Consider the following 14,315-nt stretch of genomic DNA (forward strand, 5'->3'; position numbering starts at 1 on the left):
AGCATAGCCATTTTGACATAGTTCTTAATTGTTTTCCAGAATGTTTTGACTGGTTTATTCCACCTACAATTCATTAATGTATCAATTTTCCCTCATCACTTCCAGAATTTATCACTTCTGATAGGTGTGAGGTGCTACTTCAGAGAGATTTTAATTTTAATTTCTCTATTCAATTTATGATTTAGAATATATAGCTATAGATAGATATGTACATATGACTATAGATATAAAGACTATATGACTATAGATAGCTTCAGTTTCTTTTGCTAAAATACTGCCTATTCATAGACTTTGACCACTTCTCAATTGGGGAATGGATTTTATTTGTTTATAAATTTGACTTAATTCTATACTCAGTATATATTTAAGAAATGAGAACTTTGTCAGAGCAATGTGTTATAATTTTTTTATATTATTGCATTGTCTATAGTACATCTTAGCAAAATGTATTTTTCAGGGTTTTCTCTTTTAATTAGGTCTATTTTTGCCTTTGTTTTGTCTGAAATCATAATTGTTCCCCCAGTTTTTTACTTCAGCTAACATATGGACTCTACTGTAATCCTTCATTTTTACTCTTCATGTGTCTTTATGTTTCATATATGTCTCTTGTAAATGACATATTGTTGGATTCAGGATTCTAATCTATTCTGCTATCTGATTCCATCTTATGAATGAGCTCATCCCATTTTTATGTTCATAGTTATGAATGCTAACTGTATATTTCTCTCCATCCCATTTTCTTCTGTTTCTTCTTCTCTCTCTTTTTATCTTGTCCCTCCTCAGAAGTCTATTTTGCTTCTAATCATTGCTTCTCTTAATCTGTCTTCCCCCTTACAATCTCCCCATCCTCTTTCTCTTAACCCTTTTAAATTTTGCTATTAGTAACTTAGATTTCTATATACATATGAATTATATGAATTATATATATATATATATATATATATATATATATATATATATATGTTCTTCCTTTTTTTAACCAATTCCAATGGGAGTGAAGTTCAAGCATTGCCCAATACCTCATGCCCCCATTTTCCCCTCAATCATAAAACATCTTGCTTGTGTGCCTCTTCTATATGCAAAAATTTTCTCCATTCTACCTCCCCCTTCTCCCTTTTTACAGTGCATCTCTCTTTCTCACCCCTTCATTTTTTTTGTGCAAGATCATTCCAACAAAACTGATTCATGTTGATGTTATGTCTATATAAATTACTTTTAACTGCCTTAATAATGTAAAAGTTCTTAGTAGTTACATCTCCCATCTTCCATATAGGAATGTAAACAGTTTAACTTGATTGAGTCCCTTGTGATTTCTCCTTCATATTTTCCTTTTTATACTGCTCTTGAGTCTTATGTTTGAATGTCAAATTTTCTATCCAGCTCTGCTCTTTTCATCAGAAATGCTATTTCATGAAATGTCCATTTTCCCTCAAAAGGATTGTACTCAAGTTTTGCTATTTAGGTTATTCTTGGTTGTATTCCTAGCTCCTTTGCCTTCTTCTATATCATATCTCAAACCCTCTGCACCCTTATTGTGGAAGCTGCTCAGTCTTACATGATCCTGACTATGGCTCCACATTTGAATTGCTTCTTTCTAATTCTTCACAATATTTTCTCCTTCACCTAGGAACTCTCAAATTTGACTATAATGTTCCTGGAAATTTTCATTTTGGGCTTTGTTTTCAGGAGATGATTTGTTGATTCCTTCCATTTATACTTTACCCTCTGGTTCTAGAATAACAGGGTAGTTTTTCTTGATAATTTCTTGAAATATGATGTTTAGGGTAATTTTTTAATCATGGCTTTCAAGTAGCCTAATAATTCTTAAATTATCTCTCCTTGATCTATTTTCCAGTTCAGTTGGTCTTCCAATGATATATTTCACATTTCCTTTGATTTTTTAATTATTTCACTATATTTTATTGTTTCCTGATGTCTCATGGAGTTATTAGTTTGCAGTTGCCAAATGTTTAAAGAATTATTTAAGTCAATGAGTTTTTATACCCTCCCCCCATTCAACTCATTTTCCTTTTTAAAAAGTTCTTTTCTTCAGTGAAGTTTTGTACCTCCTTTTCCCTTTAGTCAATTTTACTTTTTAAGGATTTTTTTTCTTCACTGATTTTTTTTCTATCTTTTACCATTAGGCCAATTTTTAAATGTTGTTTTCTTCAGTATTTATATGCCTTTTTATCTCAAATATCCTTAAATTTTTACAGGAATAAGACAATGATACATTTTATATTAGGAGCTGACAATATTTTTGTAGTTAAGCTCAAAAATGAGTAGTTTGCAAAAGCATACTAATAGCATATTTTGGATTTCAGATAATTATATGTAACCTCACATAATTCAAATACTTGTAATTCTGAAAACCTTTACTCCCCATGAAAATATAAAAAAACTGAGACAAAATATCTATTTTTTTATTAAAAACTGTATAAACAGATAAAATAAGCATAAAAATACAACTTTAGAATTTATGAAAATTAATTATATAAAATAGTAACTTTTTATTACAAAGGTATCATTTATTATTTTACAAAATATTTTCTACATGAACAATTGTTTTAAAATTGCATTATTTTAAACTAATATGCCTTACATTAGGCTTTGGTTAGAAAAACCATCTTGGAAAAATACTTTGTTACGTATCTTGAGCTGATTTTTAAAAATCCTTTAAAATAACCTTAGGGGCTTTTAACACATGAAGAGTAAAAATAAAAGATGGGAGTAGAGTCTAATATATGTTAGGTGAGGTAAAAAAGCAGAAGGAACAATCAGGATTTCAGACAAAACAAAGGCAAAAGCCGACCAAATGTTTAGAAACATTTGTTCCTATTAAAGCACATTAGAATATGTAATGCATATCAGCTGTATATGGAATCAACACATGATTTATTATGATCCATTTAGAGAAAGTTACCACACCCAAAAAAGCAAAATCAATACTATTTTTTAAAACTCTGAAATGTTTATATTGTTCTGTCCAGTTTACTAAAATGTTTCTATAAAATGATTAGAATACTTCCTTGAAAGTTTCATTTTCAGTTCGTGTGGCTTGGACATCTTGAAAGACAAAACTTGAAAAATGATCATACCTTTTTTCTTTTGCTAAACCTCTTGCAAACAAACATTTTTAAAAGAACATTTTAAAGACTTGACAGTTGAGTAAAGTATACATAATTTATACATTTTAAAAGCATTAGATTTTCTTTTAAATCTGCAGTTTAAAATATTGGCAGACAAAAATATTTACATAATAATAAAAAGGGCATATCTTAGAACCTAGTAAGTAAAGAAAATCTATACCAATAAAATATTGGTTAAGAAAAAAAACATCAAACTTCTAATAATGAATTGTTGCAGTTATAAACTTTGTTGATAACTACTATCTGGGAAATTCATATTGTTCAAAATTCACCTTCTGTTGATCAGGTATCATCATTAATGTTAATTCCAATAGAAATTCCAGTTTAGCCAGGAGCTTTCTTGAATCCTTTTATTTTCATGAGGTATTATCATCAGCATCTTGCAAATAAAATCTTCAGACTTTATGTTGCATCTCCTGGCTTGAAAAGTTTTATTTTTGACCTTTTAGTTGATAAAATTCCATACAAAAAGAAAATCCATTTAATTTTTAGGTAAGTCCATAAAATTTGTTTATCTTCTTTTTAGACACTTTAATGGGAGTAGAGATCTTTTAAAATTTTTAATTCTTCTATTAAAGTTTTATTTTTATTTTCTAAGACTGCAACTTGATTTTCCAGACACTTAATGTAATCTTTTTTCTTTCTACAGCTTTCTTGAACAGTTTCTCTATTTTTCATCAATCTCATTTCTCTTTTCAACTGTGGATCATCTGTTTTGGTTGCCTGAGATGTGACTGGGAATGTCATCACTACTGTCTGTGAAAGGTTAGTACTTGCTGGTGTGGCACAAATCTGATAAGTCTGCATATCTCTTGATGAGCACTTGGTTGCTAGGGACAAATATCTGCTGTCCATCAGATGTTTGTGCATACTGAAGAATTGTTGTTCCTTGTTAAGTGTTGCCTGTATTTGTCATTGTTAATGCCTGCAGCTTGTACTCCATCAGTGCTTGGACTGGCCAGTTGTAATATTCCATTTGGGGCAATGGCAATGTATTGTAGATATGTAGATATGGTAGATATGAGTTGAGATAGACATAAATGTAACTGTTGACACTCCAAGGTTTTCTCAATCACCTTTCCTATCTCTGTGTCTTCTGAATAAAGATCTTTCAAGATTTATTTTGTAAGACAGCACTGTGCTAAGATCCTCCAAGCTTTCTGTGAAGAGCCTATGCTATCAGATGGATCCTGAGAATCTTCACTATCTGACCAGGATTATATCTGCATTGTCTGTCCTTGTGGGGGGTGGATTACTGATGATGCTTGAGCAGTCTGGATTTCCTCCCGACTCTGTACTTGTCCTCCAGAAAGATGTACAACTGTCTTTAGTGCAGCTCCTCCTAGTGAAAGCTCAGGTCACTCCTGACATTGCTGCTGGGGTTCCCTTGGTGGGAACTTCCCCTCCTGAGGAAGTTCTGAGCTGGGTCTCTATTGCCTGCCTTCCTTCAGTCCCTCCCCTGCTCTGGACTGGTCTTTCTCCACACACCTCCCATCCTGCTTCCCTCTGGGCAGAGACAAGATGGAATCAGAGCTGGGGCTCACCCGTTTATGTCCCAGACATCGAAGTCTCCACCATGATTTGGACTGTTGACAATGGCTGCAATATCAAAAGTTTTTTTCTTCTTTTCTTGACCTAATCATATTATTTTTGTTCTTTTTGTTATTAGTATGACAATTGATGCTTATAGTTTTCTTAATGTTAAGCTTGACCAACATTCCTAGTATAAATCTAGTCTGGCCCATACCATATATACGTATAATTTCCTTGCTGGTATATTATTTAAAATTTTTCATCAATATTAATTAAGGAAATTGGTCCATAATTATCTTTCCTATTTTGACACCCCTGATTTAGACATCAGGGCCATATTTGTATTATAATAGTAATTTCCTCTGACTCTTTCTTTACCCATTTTTTCCAAGTGATTTATGTCTGTTGAAATTAATTTTTCTTTAAATGTTTGGTTGAATTTGCTTGCAAATACATCTGCTTCAGGGTTACTTTTTTTTTCCTTGACAAGATTATTTGTGGATTGCTCAAAATTTTTTATATAAAAATGTACTTTTAAAGTTTTTATTTCCTGTTCCGTTAATCTGGGCTATTTACATTTTTCCAATATTCATCTATTTCACTTAGCTTGTGAGGTTTATTGGTGTATAGTTTGGCAAAACAGCTCATGATAATTGATTTTATTTCATCTTCATTGGCTGTCTATTCTTTTTCATTTTTGATGCTAGTAATTGTGTTTTCTTCTCTTTTCTTTATCAGATTAGCCAGTGGCATTTATATTTCATAGTTTATTTTAAAAAAACCTCATATTTTGATTACTACTTTGTTATTATTAATTTTTAATCTCTCTTTTGATTTTAAGGATTTATTTGTTTTCTATTGGTTTTTAGCTTCATCCTCAATTTATTCATGTGTTCTTTCTCTCTTATTGATGTAAGTGTATAAAGATATCAATTAAGTAAAGCTTTTTTTCTATCAATTATTTTAGTGTGTCATCTCATTGTCATTATTTTAATTAAATTGTTGACTGTTTCTGTGATTTATTATTTCATACATCTATTCTTTAGGATTAAAATATTTACTTTCCAATTAAATTTCAGTCTATGTTTCAAAAGCACTTAACTGAATATAATTTTATATTATGCTCAGAAAATTTCATTTAATATTTCTGGTTTTCTGTAATTATTTGTGAGGATTTTCTGACCTAATAAATCATCATTTTTGTGAAGATGTCATGCACAGCCGAGAAATGTGCACACACTTTTGCATTTTCCTTCAATATTCTCCAGAGAACTATCTAAAATTTTATTCCTCTTCTTAACTTCTTTCCTATTTCTTTCATAGTTATATTCATCTGGGTTTGAGAGGAAATACATTAAAGACCCCAGCTTTTATAGTTTTATTGTCTATTTCATCCTTTAATTTATTTAATTTTTCCTTTAAGAACTTAAAATCCATGATGTTTGGTACATACATGTTCAGTATTGATACTCATTTATTGAATATGGTGCCTTTTAGCAAAATGTAGTTTTACCTTTATCTCTTTTAATTAGATCAATTTTTGCTTTTGCTTTGTATTACATCTTTACTGTTAACCCTGTCTTTTTTACTTCAGGTGATGGATTCCATTTTAATCCTTTCATTAATTTAAATATCAAATTGTTGGATATCATTTTCTAATCCATTCTGCTACCCTCTTCCATTTTATGGTTATATAATCTCAATCACATGCACAGTTATAGTTGCTAACTAGGTATTTTCCTCCATTCTATTCTCATATACTTATACTGTTCTTTTTTTACCTTGTCCTCTCCTTGAAAATGTTTTGCTTCTAATCACTGCCTCCTTTAATCTACTCTCTCTCTTATCACTACCCCCTTTTAGTCACTTCTTCTTGCTTCCCTGTATGGCAAAATGAGATTCTTTATCCAACTATGGATGTTTATTTTATGCTCCTTGAACCAGCTCAGATGAGAGTGAGGTACAACTATTGCTTTCTTTCCCCCACTGCCCTCTCCATTGTATAAACTCTTCAATGAATATGTCATTTATATGAAATATTTTTCCCCATTCTTCCTTATCCTTTCTCCCCTCTCCTAGGGTATGCCTTTTCTCCATTTTCCTATTCTTCTTTTTAGATAATACAAGCATAATAGAATCACACCCAGTTGCTCTGTCTAAATAGACTCCAAGATCCCTAATTATAATAAAGTTCTGAGGGGTGCATGTATCAGCTCCTCCTATAATATTATAAACAATTAAACCTTTAGTGCATTATAAATTTTCACTCGTTTGCCTTTTTTATGCTTTTCTTGAATCCTGTGTTACAATGTCAAATTTTCTTTTCATCTCTGTTCTTTTTTTTTAACTAAATGTTTATTAGGCTTAGTTTTGCTGGGTAGTCTTGGTTGTAAGCCTAGATCCTTTGCTTTTCAGATTATCATATTATTCTAAGCTTTCCATTCCTTTATTATGGGGGATGCTAAATTTTGTATGATCCTGACTGTCATTCTACAATACTTGAATTGTTTTTTTTTCTTCTGTTTGCTTGCAGTACTTTTTCCTTGACCTAGGAGCTCTGGATTTTGGCTATAATATTCCAAGAGTTACCTTTTTGGGGTTTCTTTCAGGAGGTAACTAAGAGACTTAGTTTCTATTTTGCCCTCTGGTTCTAAGATATCTCAGTATTTCCTTCTGTAATTTCTTGAAATATGATGTGTAGTCTCTTTTTTTGTTCATGGGCTTTAGCCATACTTATGGATATTAAGTCATCTCCCCTCAATCTGTTTTTAATTCAATTGTTTTTCTTATGAAATATTTCATATTTTCTTCTATTTTTTTCAGTCTTTTAACTTTTGTTTTACTATTTCTTGTTATATCATGGAGTCATTGACTTCCATTTGGCAATTCTAATTTTCATAGTGTTGTTTTCTTCAGTAAGATTTTTATCCTTTTTAAAAATTTTTTTTAAATATTTCCTCTCTTAAGACATCTAATAATTCTTATTGTGCTTGTGTCTACTCTATATTTTTCTTTGAGGCTTTGCTTAAAGATGTTTTCAAGTCATTGTCTTCTTCTGTGTTTGATTCTTGAACTTCTCTGTCACCATGGAATCTCTTTATTTTTGCATTTTTTTAATTTCTCATTGTTCCAGCCTACTTCTTGATTTTTGATTTTATGTTAGTGCTGTGTTATTTTTACACCTGGGAAAGCAAGGGTGATGTCTGGCTTGAACTTCTCTCTTTTTAAGCCCTTCTGCTGCTTTCACAACTGAGTCTGGGGGTCTGCAAATTTTCAGTACTTTCAAAGTAGTGTGATCTGAGGAGAGGTATTTTCACTTCTCCCATGTTTGAGATCTGCAATGGGGTCCTTTGGCATGTGTATAATTGAGCAGTCAACTGCTACTGCTCTCAGTCACTGTTAACTCACTTGGAGTTTCTGCAGGTTCAGAGTGACTGAATTTCTAGTTACCATTTCATCTTGGTCTCTGGTCATGCTTATTCTGCTACAGGCTTATGTTCTCAGCCAAAGATCAGTCACTGATCTGTTCCCGGGGTCAGTGCCACCTAAGTTTTGAAAATATGTACTGTGCTTAGTGCTTACCTGAGTTCCTCTCTTGCTCACAGTCACTCCTCTCTGTCCTGGATCTGTGACATAGAAATGAGTAATGGGTGTCAAAATTGCCAGATTGTACCTATTATTGCTCCAAGTGCTAGTTGGGGGTCCTGTGGGTTCTTTTTCTGCCTTGGTGCTTCCTGCACTGGTGTTCATTCTCTTCCCCCTTTGCCATCCTTGGCTGTGGTAATGTTCCCTACTGCTACTGTAACTGCTAAATTTTGATCCTGAACAGTCCTGTCCTAGACTCTGTATACCTTTCTGTTTGTATTCTTAAGCTGCTCTGGGCTAGTGCAATGACACACTTTGACATGTTTTTGCTTTCCCATTAAGAATTCAGTCTGTTTTCTCTTCTAGGTTGTTGTTGTGTGCTATGGTGCTAAGGGAAGCATAATTTCACTCCACCATCTTGGCTCAGTCACTTCCCTTTTTTTGTTTTTATTCCCTAGAGACCAAATTTTACTTGTTCTTGTGAATAGGAGGCATGATGCCTAAGTCCTCTCATTATTTTGGCAAAGCTCTTAAAAACTTGAACCAAGTTGTAAATGATTTTTCAAAAATGCCCAGAACTGGACACTATATATGATGCCTGAATCAAGCAGAGAACAGCAAAGATGACACTTAATCCATTTTCAATAAAATGTTTTTAATACTAAGTTTATAGTTGTTTTATCATTTGGAGTACAAATATCTCAATCTTCCTTTTAGATGGTAATTTCCTTTTTGGGGATGACATTGTGCTGATTGCAGCAAGCATATAAACATTGAAAAAATTCTTAATAAGATCTAAAATGCCTGACAGAATTTGAATTATTTATTTACATAGAATAAACCAAGTGGATGAAGAATTCCTATTGTCTAGACTATAACATGAAGTTGGGTAAAAGCAAAACAAACTAGAACAACAACAACAACAACAACTAAAACAAAACTCATAGAATTGTACCAAGAGTAAATGCATCTTGAACAGACATTGAACATGGTCAATGAATTAGTCATTAAATATAGGAGAGAGTTTACTATATTGCTTTTGGCAAATTATAGAGTATATTTAATTATGCCATATTTCTCTCTTACTCAAAAATCATATTTTTAACAACAATCTTTTTTTTATAGGAATGCTTATGGTTGTGAGTCATGGAATACTTCAGTCTCCAAAGAATTAAAGTTCAGTGTTTGCCAAACAGCATACAGAGTCAGATGGTAGGAGTGAGTAGACTGCAATATTTCACCATTGAAGAATTTCACAAGAGAAGTAGTATGAAAGATATCAGAGAAATTTATACCTAGAAAAGAGTAACATGCTCTCAAACTTTTAATCAGCTCTACTTCAGCAACCACTTTCTCATTGTTAAGAAGAATGGGGTCCCTTCTTAGATCTTCTCATCATTTTCTACATTTCAAGGATGGAAATAATCAGTAAGGCAAATCAGGTATTAAATCAGATACATAACTCCACTTTTGACAAAAAGAGATGTTTGGTAACAATTTGAATGACTGAAGTTTTACTTTGTCACATGTCTGTGCCTGTCCTTCAAATATATAGTCATTTACTATCTCTGTCTAGATGTTCTCTGTATACCTGCCATGATGGCATTTCTGTTTCTTCTGTCGTTGATAGTTACCCAAATGATTTCCCTATTTTCCTATTCTTTAGGCATAGAATTTCTTTAAATGACTCTGTTTTCTTAACATAAAATGAAAATTCCATTCCCTTTTATTTCCTTCTTCCTTTAGAATGTTATGTATAGACACAGTCATATTTTTGTCATAAATCCCATCTCAAAAATTATAAATGGTTATTGTTTAGTTGAATTTGTATCCTACCATCAAATTGATTATTCTGTTTATTTCAAAAGTATGAAGCATAAGGTTATATACTGAGGAAGGTCTGTGTCCAAATTCTGCCCCTAAGAATCATTTTGTGTGTCATCAAGGATAAGTGACTAAACCTTGGAATTTTATTTCCCTCAACTATAAAATGAGCAGTACTAATATCAGGCTTGTTGTAATTCTTGAATGTGATAATGTGTGCAAAATGTTTTGCAAATTTTAAGGCTTCCTATGTTTATTACTACTATGATGATAACGATGACTATGAATACTATTGCAACTGCTACTATGGTTACTGCTACTATAGTTATATTCATATGTTTACAAAGACACATATGAATTCATTAATTTTACTCCTTGTTTTCTTCTGAAATATTATCTCCTACAAATTAATATTACTTGCATTTATGTTATGTAACTTACAAGATACAGGTGCCACTTTCCTTCCTCTTTCATTCTCTTTCATTTCATTTCAGATTCTCAAGACTCCTGAAAGTTTGTTCTCACCAACACCAAAATAAACACCAACATTTTATACATTTTTCATTAGAAACATTTAATCACTGGTCATGATCCCATTATTCTTTTATTTTAAGCTGTGATCCAGAAATCTAAATTCTTTTCTGTACTATCATCTCCTTAAATAGCCTTTTGCTTTCCAAATTTCTTTCTCTTATGTATCCCTTTAGGTAAAAAATACCACCTTTGCCCTTAAGGTCACGAAATTCTTGCTCATGATTGTCCCAGCAATGTATTCTTGATTCACTTTGCTTGTATCATTTGTCCTCACATGACTCATCACATGTAGGTGGTGGTCAAAAGTAGTTGAATAGCCAACGTGTAATAGAATCACAGAATTTCAAAGTTAGAAAGAACTTCAACAGCTATTCAATTCAATCTGTATCTGGAGTAATCTTTTCTTACAGTAGTCATCAAAAGTGGGCATTTAATCATTGTATGAGGACCAGTAGTGAGTGAAAACCCTCTATAAAAAGGGAATACATTTCATTAGAATCTAAGCCAATATTTAGAAAATGTCTTTAAATAGAAAATATGTAAGAAAGACCATTCCACTCCCCTAATTAATATAAAAAAAGAAAAGTACTATAGTTTCTCCTTTTAACCTATTGTCTACTTGTCTTAAGAAAATAAATCTTTTTTCTTTTTTCTTTATTTTATTCCTTCTTTCCCCTTCTCTCCTTTCCCCTCACCTTTCCTTCCCTTCACTTCTCCAAAGGAATACTATCAAATACCTATTGTGATAAAATATGATCTTAATAATTCAACCAGGGGAAAATCTAATAAAATTAAGTACCAATTACTAACCAATATCAACTCTAAAACATTAGATAAAATATTAGCAAAGTGGATTTCACATCTTATAAAATGATGTATTATAACTAGGTTGCAATTATACTATTTCACAGATGAGGAAATGAGGTAAAGAGGGTTAAGTGACTTACCTAGGGTCACAAAGCTAGTAAGTGTCTGATGCCCAATGTGAACTCTGGAAGATAAGTATGCATGACTCCAGGACCAACACTCTATCTAGTGTGCCACCTAGCTGCCCTATTTATAGCCAAGAGCCAACCTTATAAGTAAAGTTTTAGAGGGCTCTCCAGTAAGATGAGTGGTAAAGGAAAGATCTTCATTATCACCACTATTATTTGATATAGTACTAAAAATACTGCTATAACAATAAAACAGGAAAAAATAAATTAAGGGAATAAGCATAGTAAAACTGAAACAAAAAGAATACAAAACTTCATGTGAATACATAAAGCATGTTAAAAGAAATGATTAGTAACTATTCAATTTTATTTTCCTAATTTCTTTAATAATTGGTCTTGCAACAATATTACTTTCTCTATTTTTTCATTATAAATTCATGATATTTTGACAACATGGCAATGTCACATTTTGTGAGGTATTCCAGAAAACTAACAATTTTTACACAATTGTTCCTATTGGAAATAATGCATTCCAAATTTCAAAAAAAATCATATGATTGAGATTTTCCTGTATGGTGTGTTACCTTTTTGTATATTTCATGATCCAAAGTGTTGTGTTTTAGAATTTGAAAAACTGCATTTTTATGACTTGAAAATCCTCTTACCATTATATAGCAGGTCACATTTTATCTTACTTTTAGTGTTTAGTTAACTCTTTACTGTCTGGTTTTGATGGATAAAGGTAAAAGCAAAAAAAAAAAAGAGTGAAATCTCTCCCTATTCTGGCTCTCACTCTTATAATGTCTATGTTACCATCTGGGTACAAACATTCTTTTTTTCCCCTCCAAAGTCATCATTCTCAGCTCCAACCCTCCAAAGAAGTTGTGAGGGTGAGTAAGATATAATAACCCAGCAAGTCAGTTTCTTCCCAGACCATCTCTACTTCTATCAGGTTGATTATATAATTCAATACATTAAAAATTATTAAAGTTCTTTCTCTTATATCAAAACTCCTAACAAGGGTAGAAGCCTGGCAGCTTGAACTAAGCTTTGAATATTTTTCCTTTTTATCTTGCTAAGAAACATATCATCACTATTCACTTTCTGTTTTCCTTTCCCTTTTAAATAATGAAACAAAAAAAACAAGAAACTTAGTTCAATCTTTTTTTTTTATTGAATAAAGCACTAATTAAATCAAGAATTGTGAACAAGCTTAAAAAAACAGGGGGAAAAAAAACTTTGGCATCAGTCTTCCATATGGGGGGGTGAAGGTTATGAAAGGGGGATGGAGTGGGAGGAAACAGCAGGAGTTAAAGCACTTAGCTATCCCAAATTGAAAAGTTCAGTCAGATTGAGTCTATACCAGTTGCATGCCCCATTTAAATATTGGGATAGGAAGAGTCGGTGGCTGAGGAGGAAACCTGCCTCAATACCCTGGCCTCTAGTCCCATAATACAGCTCCTGTTTCCTCTCTTTGTTTTCCTTTACTTGACTCTAATTGATTAACTAACTTATTTAGCATCTTTTCCCTGAAAACTGAAATACCCAAATCTTTCATCAACAAATGCTTATGCTATTGTATCAATGCCCTGTTAATAATTTGATATTGGCTCTCGGTGCTTCCCAGGATAGAAAAACAATATTGTTTGCTGGTAGCTATATTTCCCAGACACTTACAAAGTTATACACTGAAAACTTCTATCTGTAAGCAGAAATTGGTTCCCAAAATCCTTATTTGATATATGTATGTATGTCTGTGAGAGAGAGAGACAGAGAGAGAGAGAGAAGGAGACAGATAGACAGACAGACAGAAATACAGAGAGACAGAGACAAAAAGAAGAGACAGAGAGAGAATGATGTAGTTAGTTGTTGCTGCAATTGATGGAGTAGTACTGGACCTGTAGTCAGGAAGACCTGAGTTAAATTTGACCTCAGGTATTTAACAGATGTGTGATCTTCAGCAAGTTCTTAATATCTGTCTCATTGGCCTTATTCTTAAAAAGATGATGATACTACCTACATCCCAGGGTTGTGAGAGTAAAAGTGATAATATGTGTAAAGTGCTTTGCAAACCTTAAAACATAATATTAAATGTTACCTATTATTATATGAGTGAATATTCCTGAGGCATCGAGTTATAGTGCATAGTGAACCACTTTCACTAGGTAAATCTAGAAGTAATTCCTTTTTCTGACAAACAGGGATTATGTGATCATGTGTAGCTCAGTCTCTCAAATGTCTAAGATTGTTAAGTCTCACTAAGAAACTCTCTAAGACTGTTAAGGTACAAAGTAGTTACTGATTTCCATTAATAAAGAAATTTATTCATCACAGATTCTTTTATGGCTGGGTCACAAATTAGGACCAAATGAACTCACACGGAGCCAGAGACAGACACAGACACAGAGACACAGACATAGACAGATATACAGACAGGCACATACACACATACACACACACAGAAGCAGCAGCACCAACAACAGCAGCCTAAATTTTGCTTCAAAGTATCTTGTTCTGCATTCCCAGATCAAACTCCTAGGGATTGAAGTGATTTATTAGTGCATTCATTTCATCTTTAATTGAATAAAATCATACTCAGCTTTTTTGTGGCAAAGTTAACCAGCTGTGGAAGAAATAGCAGGAGAATTAGTAATATATAAAACCTGTTTTCGAATTCCATTTTGGCAACTAACTAGCTATGTGACCTTTGGTAAGCCGTATAACTTCTCTGAATCATAGTGTTCTTAGTTATAAA

At 32.5% G+C, this 14,315-nt stretch overlaps 1 pseudogene; it reads right to left on the minus strand.

Annotated features, from left to right (window-relative positions):
* Positions 1 to 3,671: 3,671 nt before the first annotated feature.
* LOC114035983 overlaps positions 3,672 to 14,315 on the minus strand; it is a 65,440-nt pseudogene continuing 54,796 nt past the window's right edge.

The sequence above is a fragment of the Vombatus ursinus genome, unplaced genomic scaffold (genome assembly GCF_900497805.2).
Source record: "Vombatus ursinus unplaced genomic scaffold, bare-nosed wombat genome assembly UNPS02009573.1, whole genome shotgun sequence".
NCBI lineage: Eukaryota > Metazoa > Chordata > Mammalia > Diprotodontia > Vombatidae > Vombatus > Vombatus ursinus.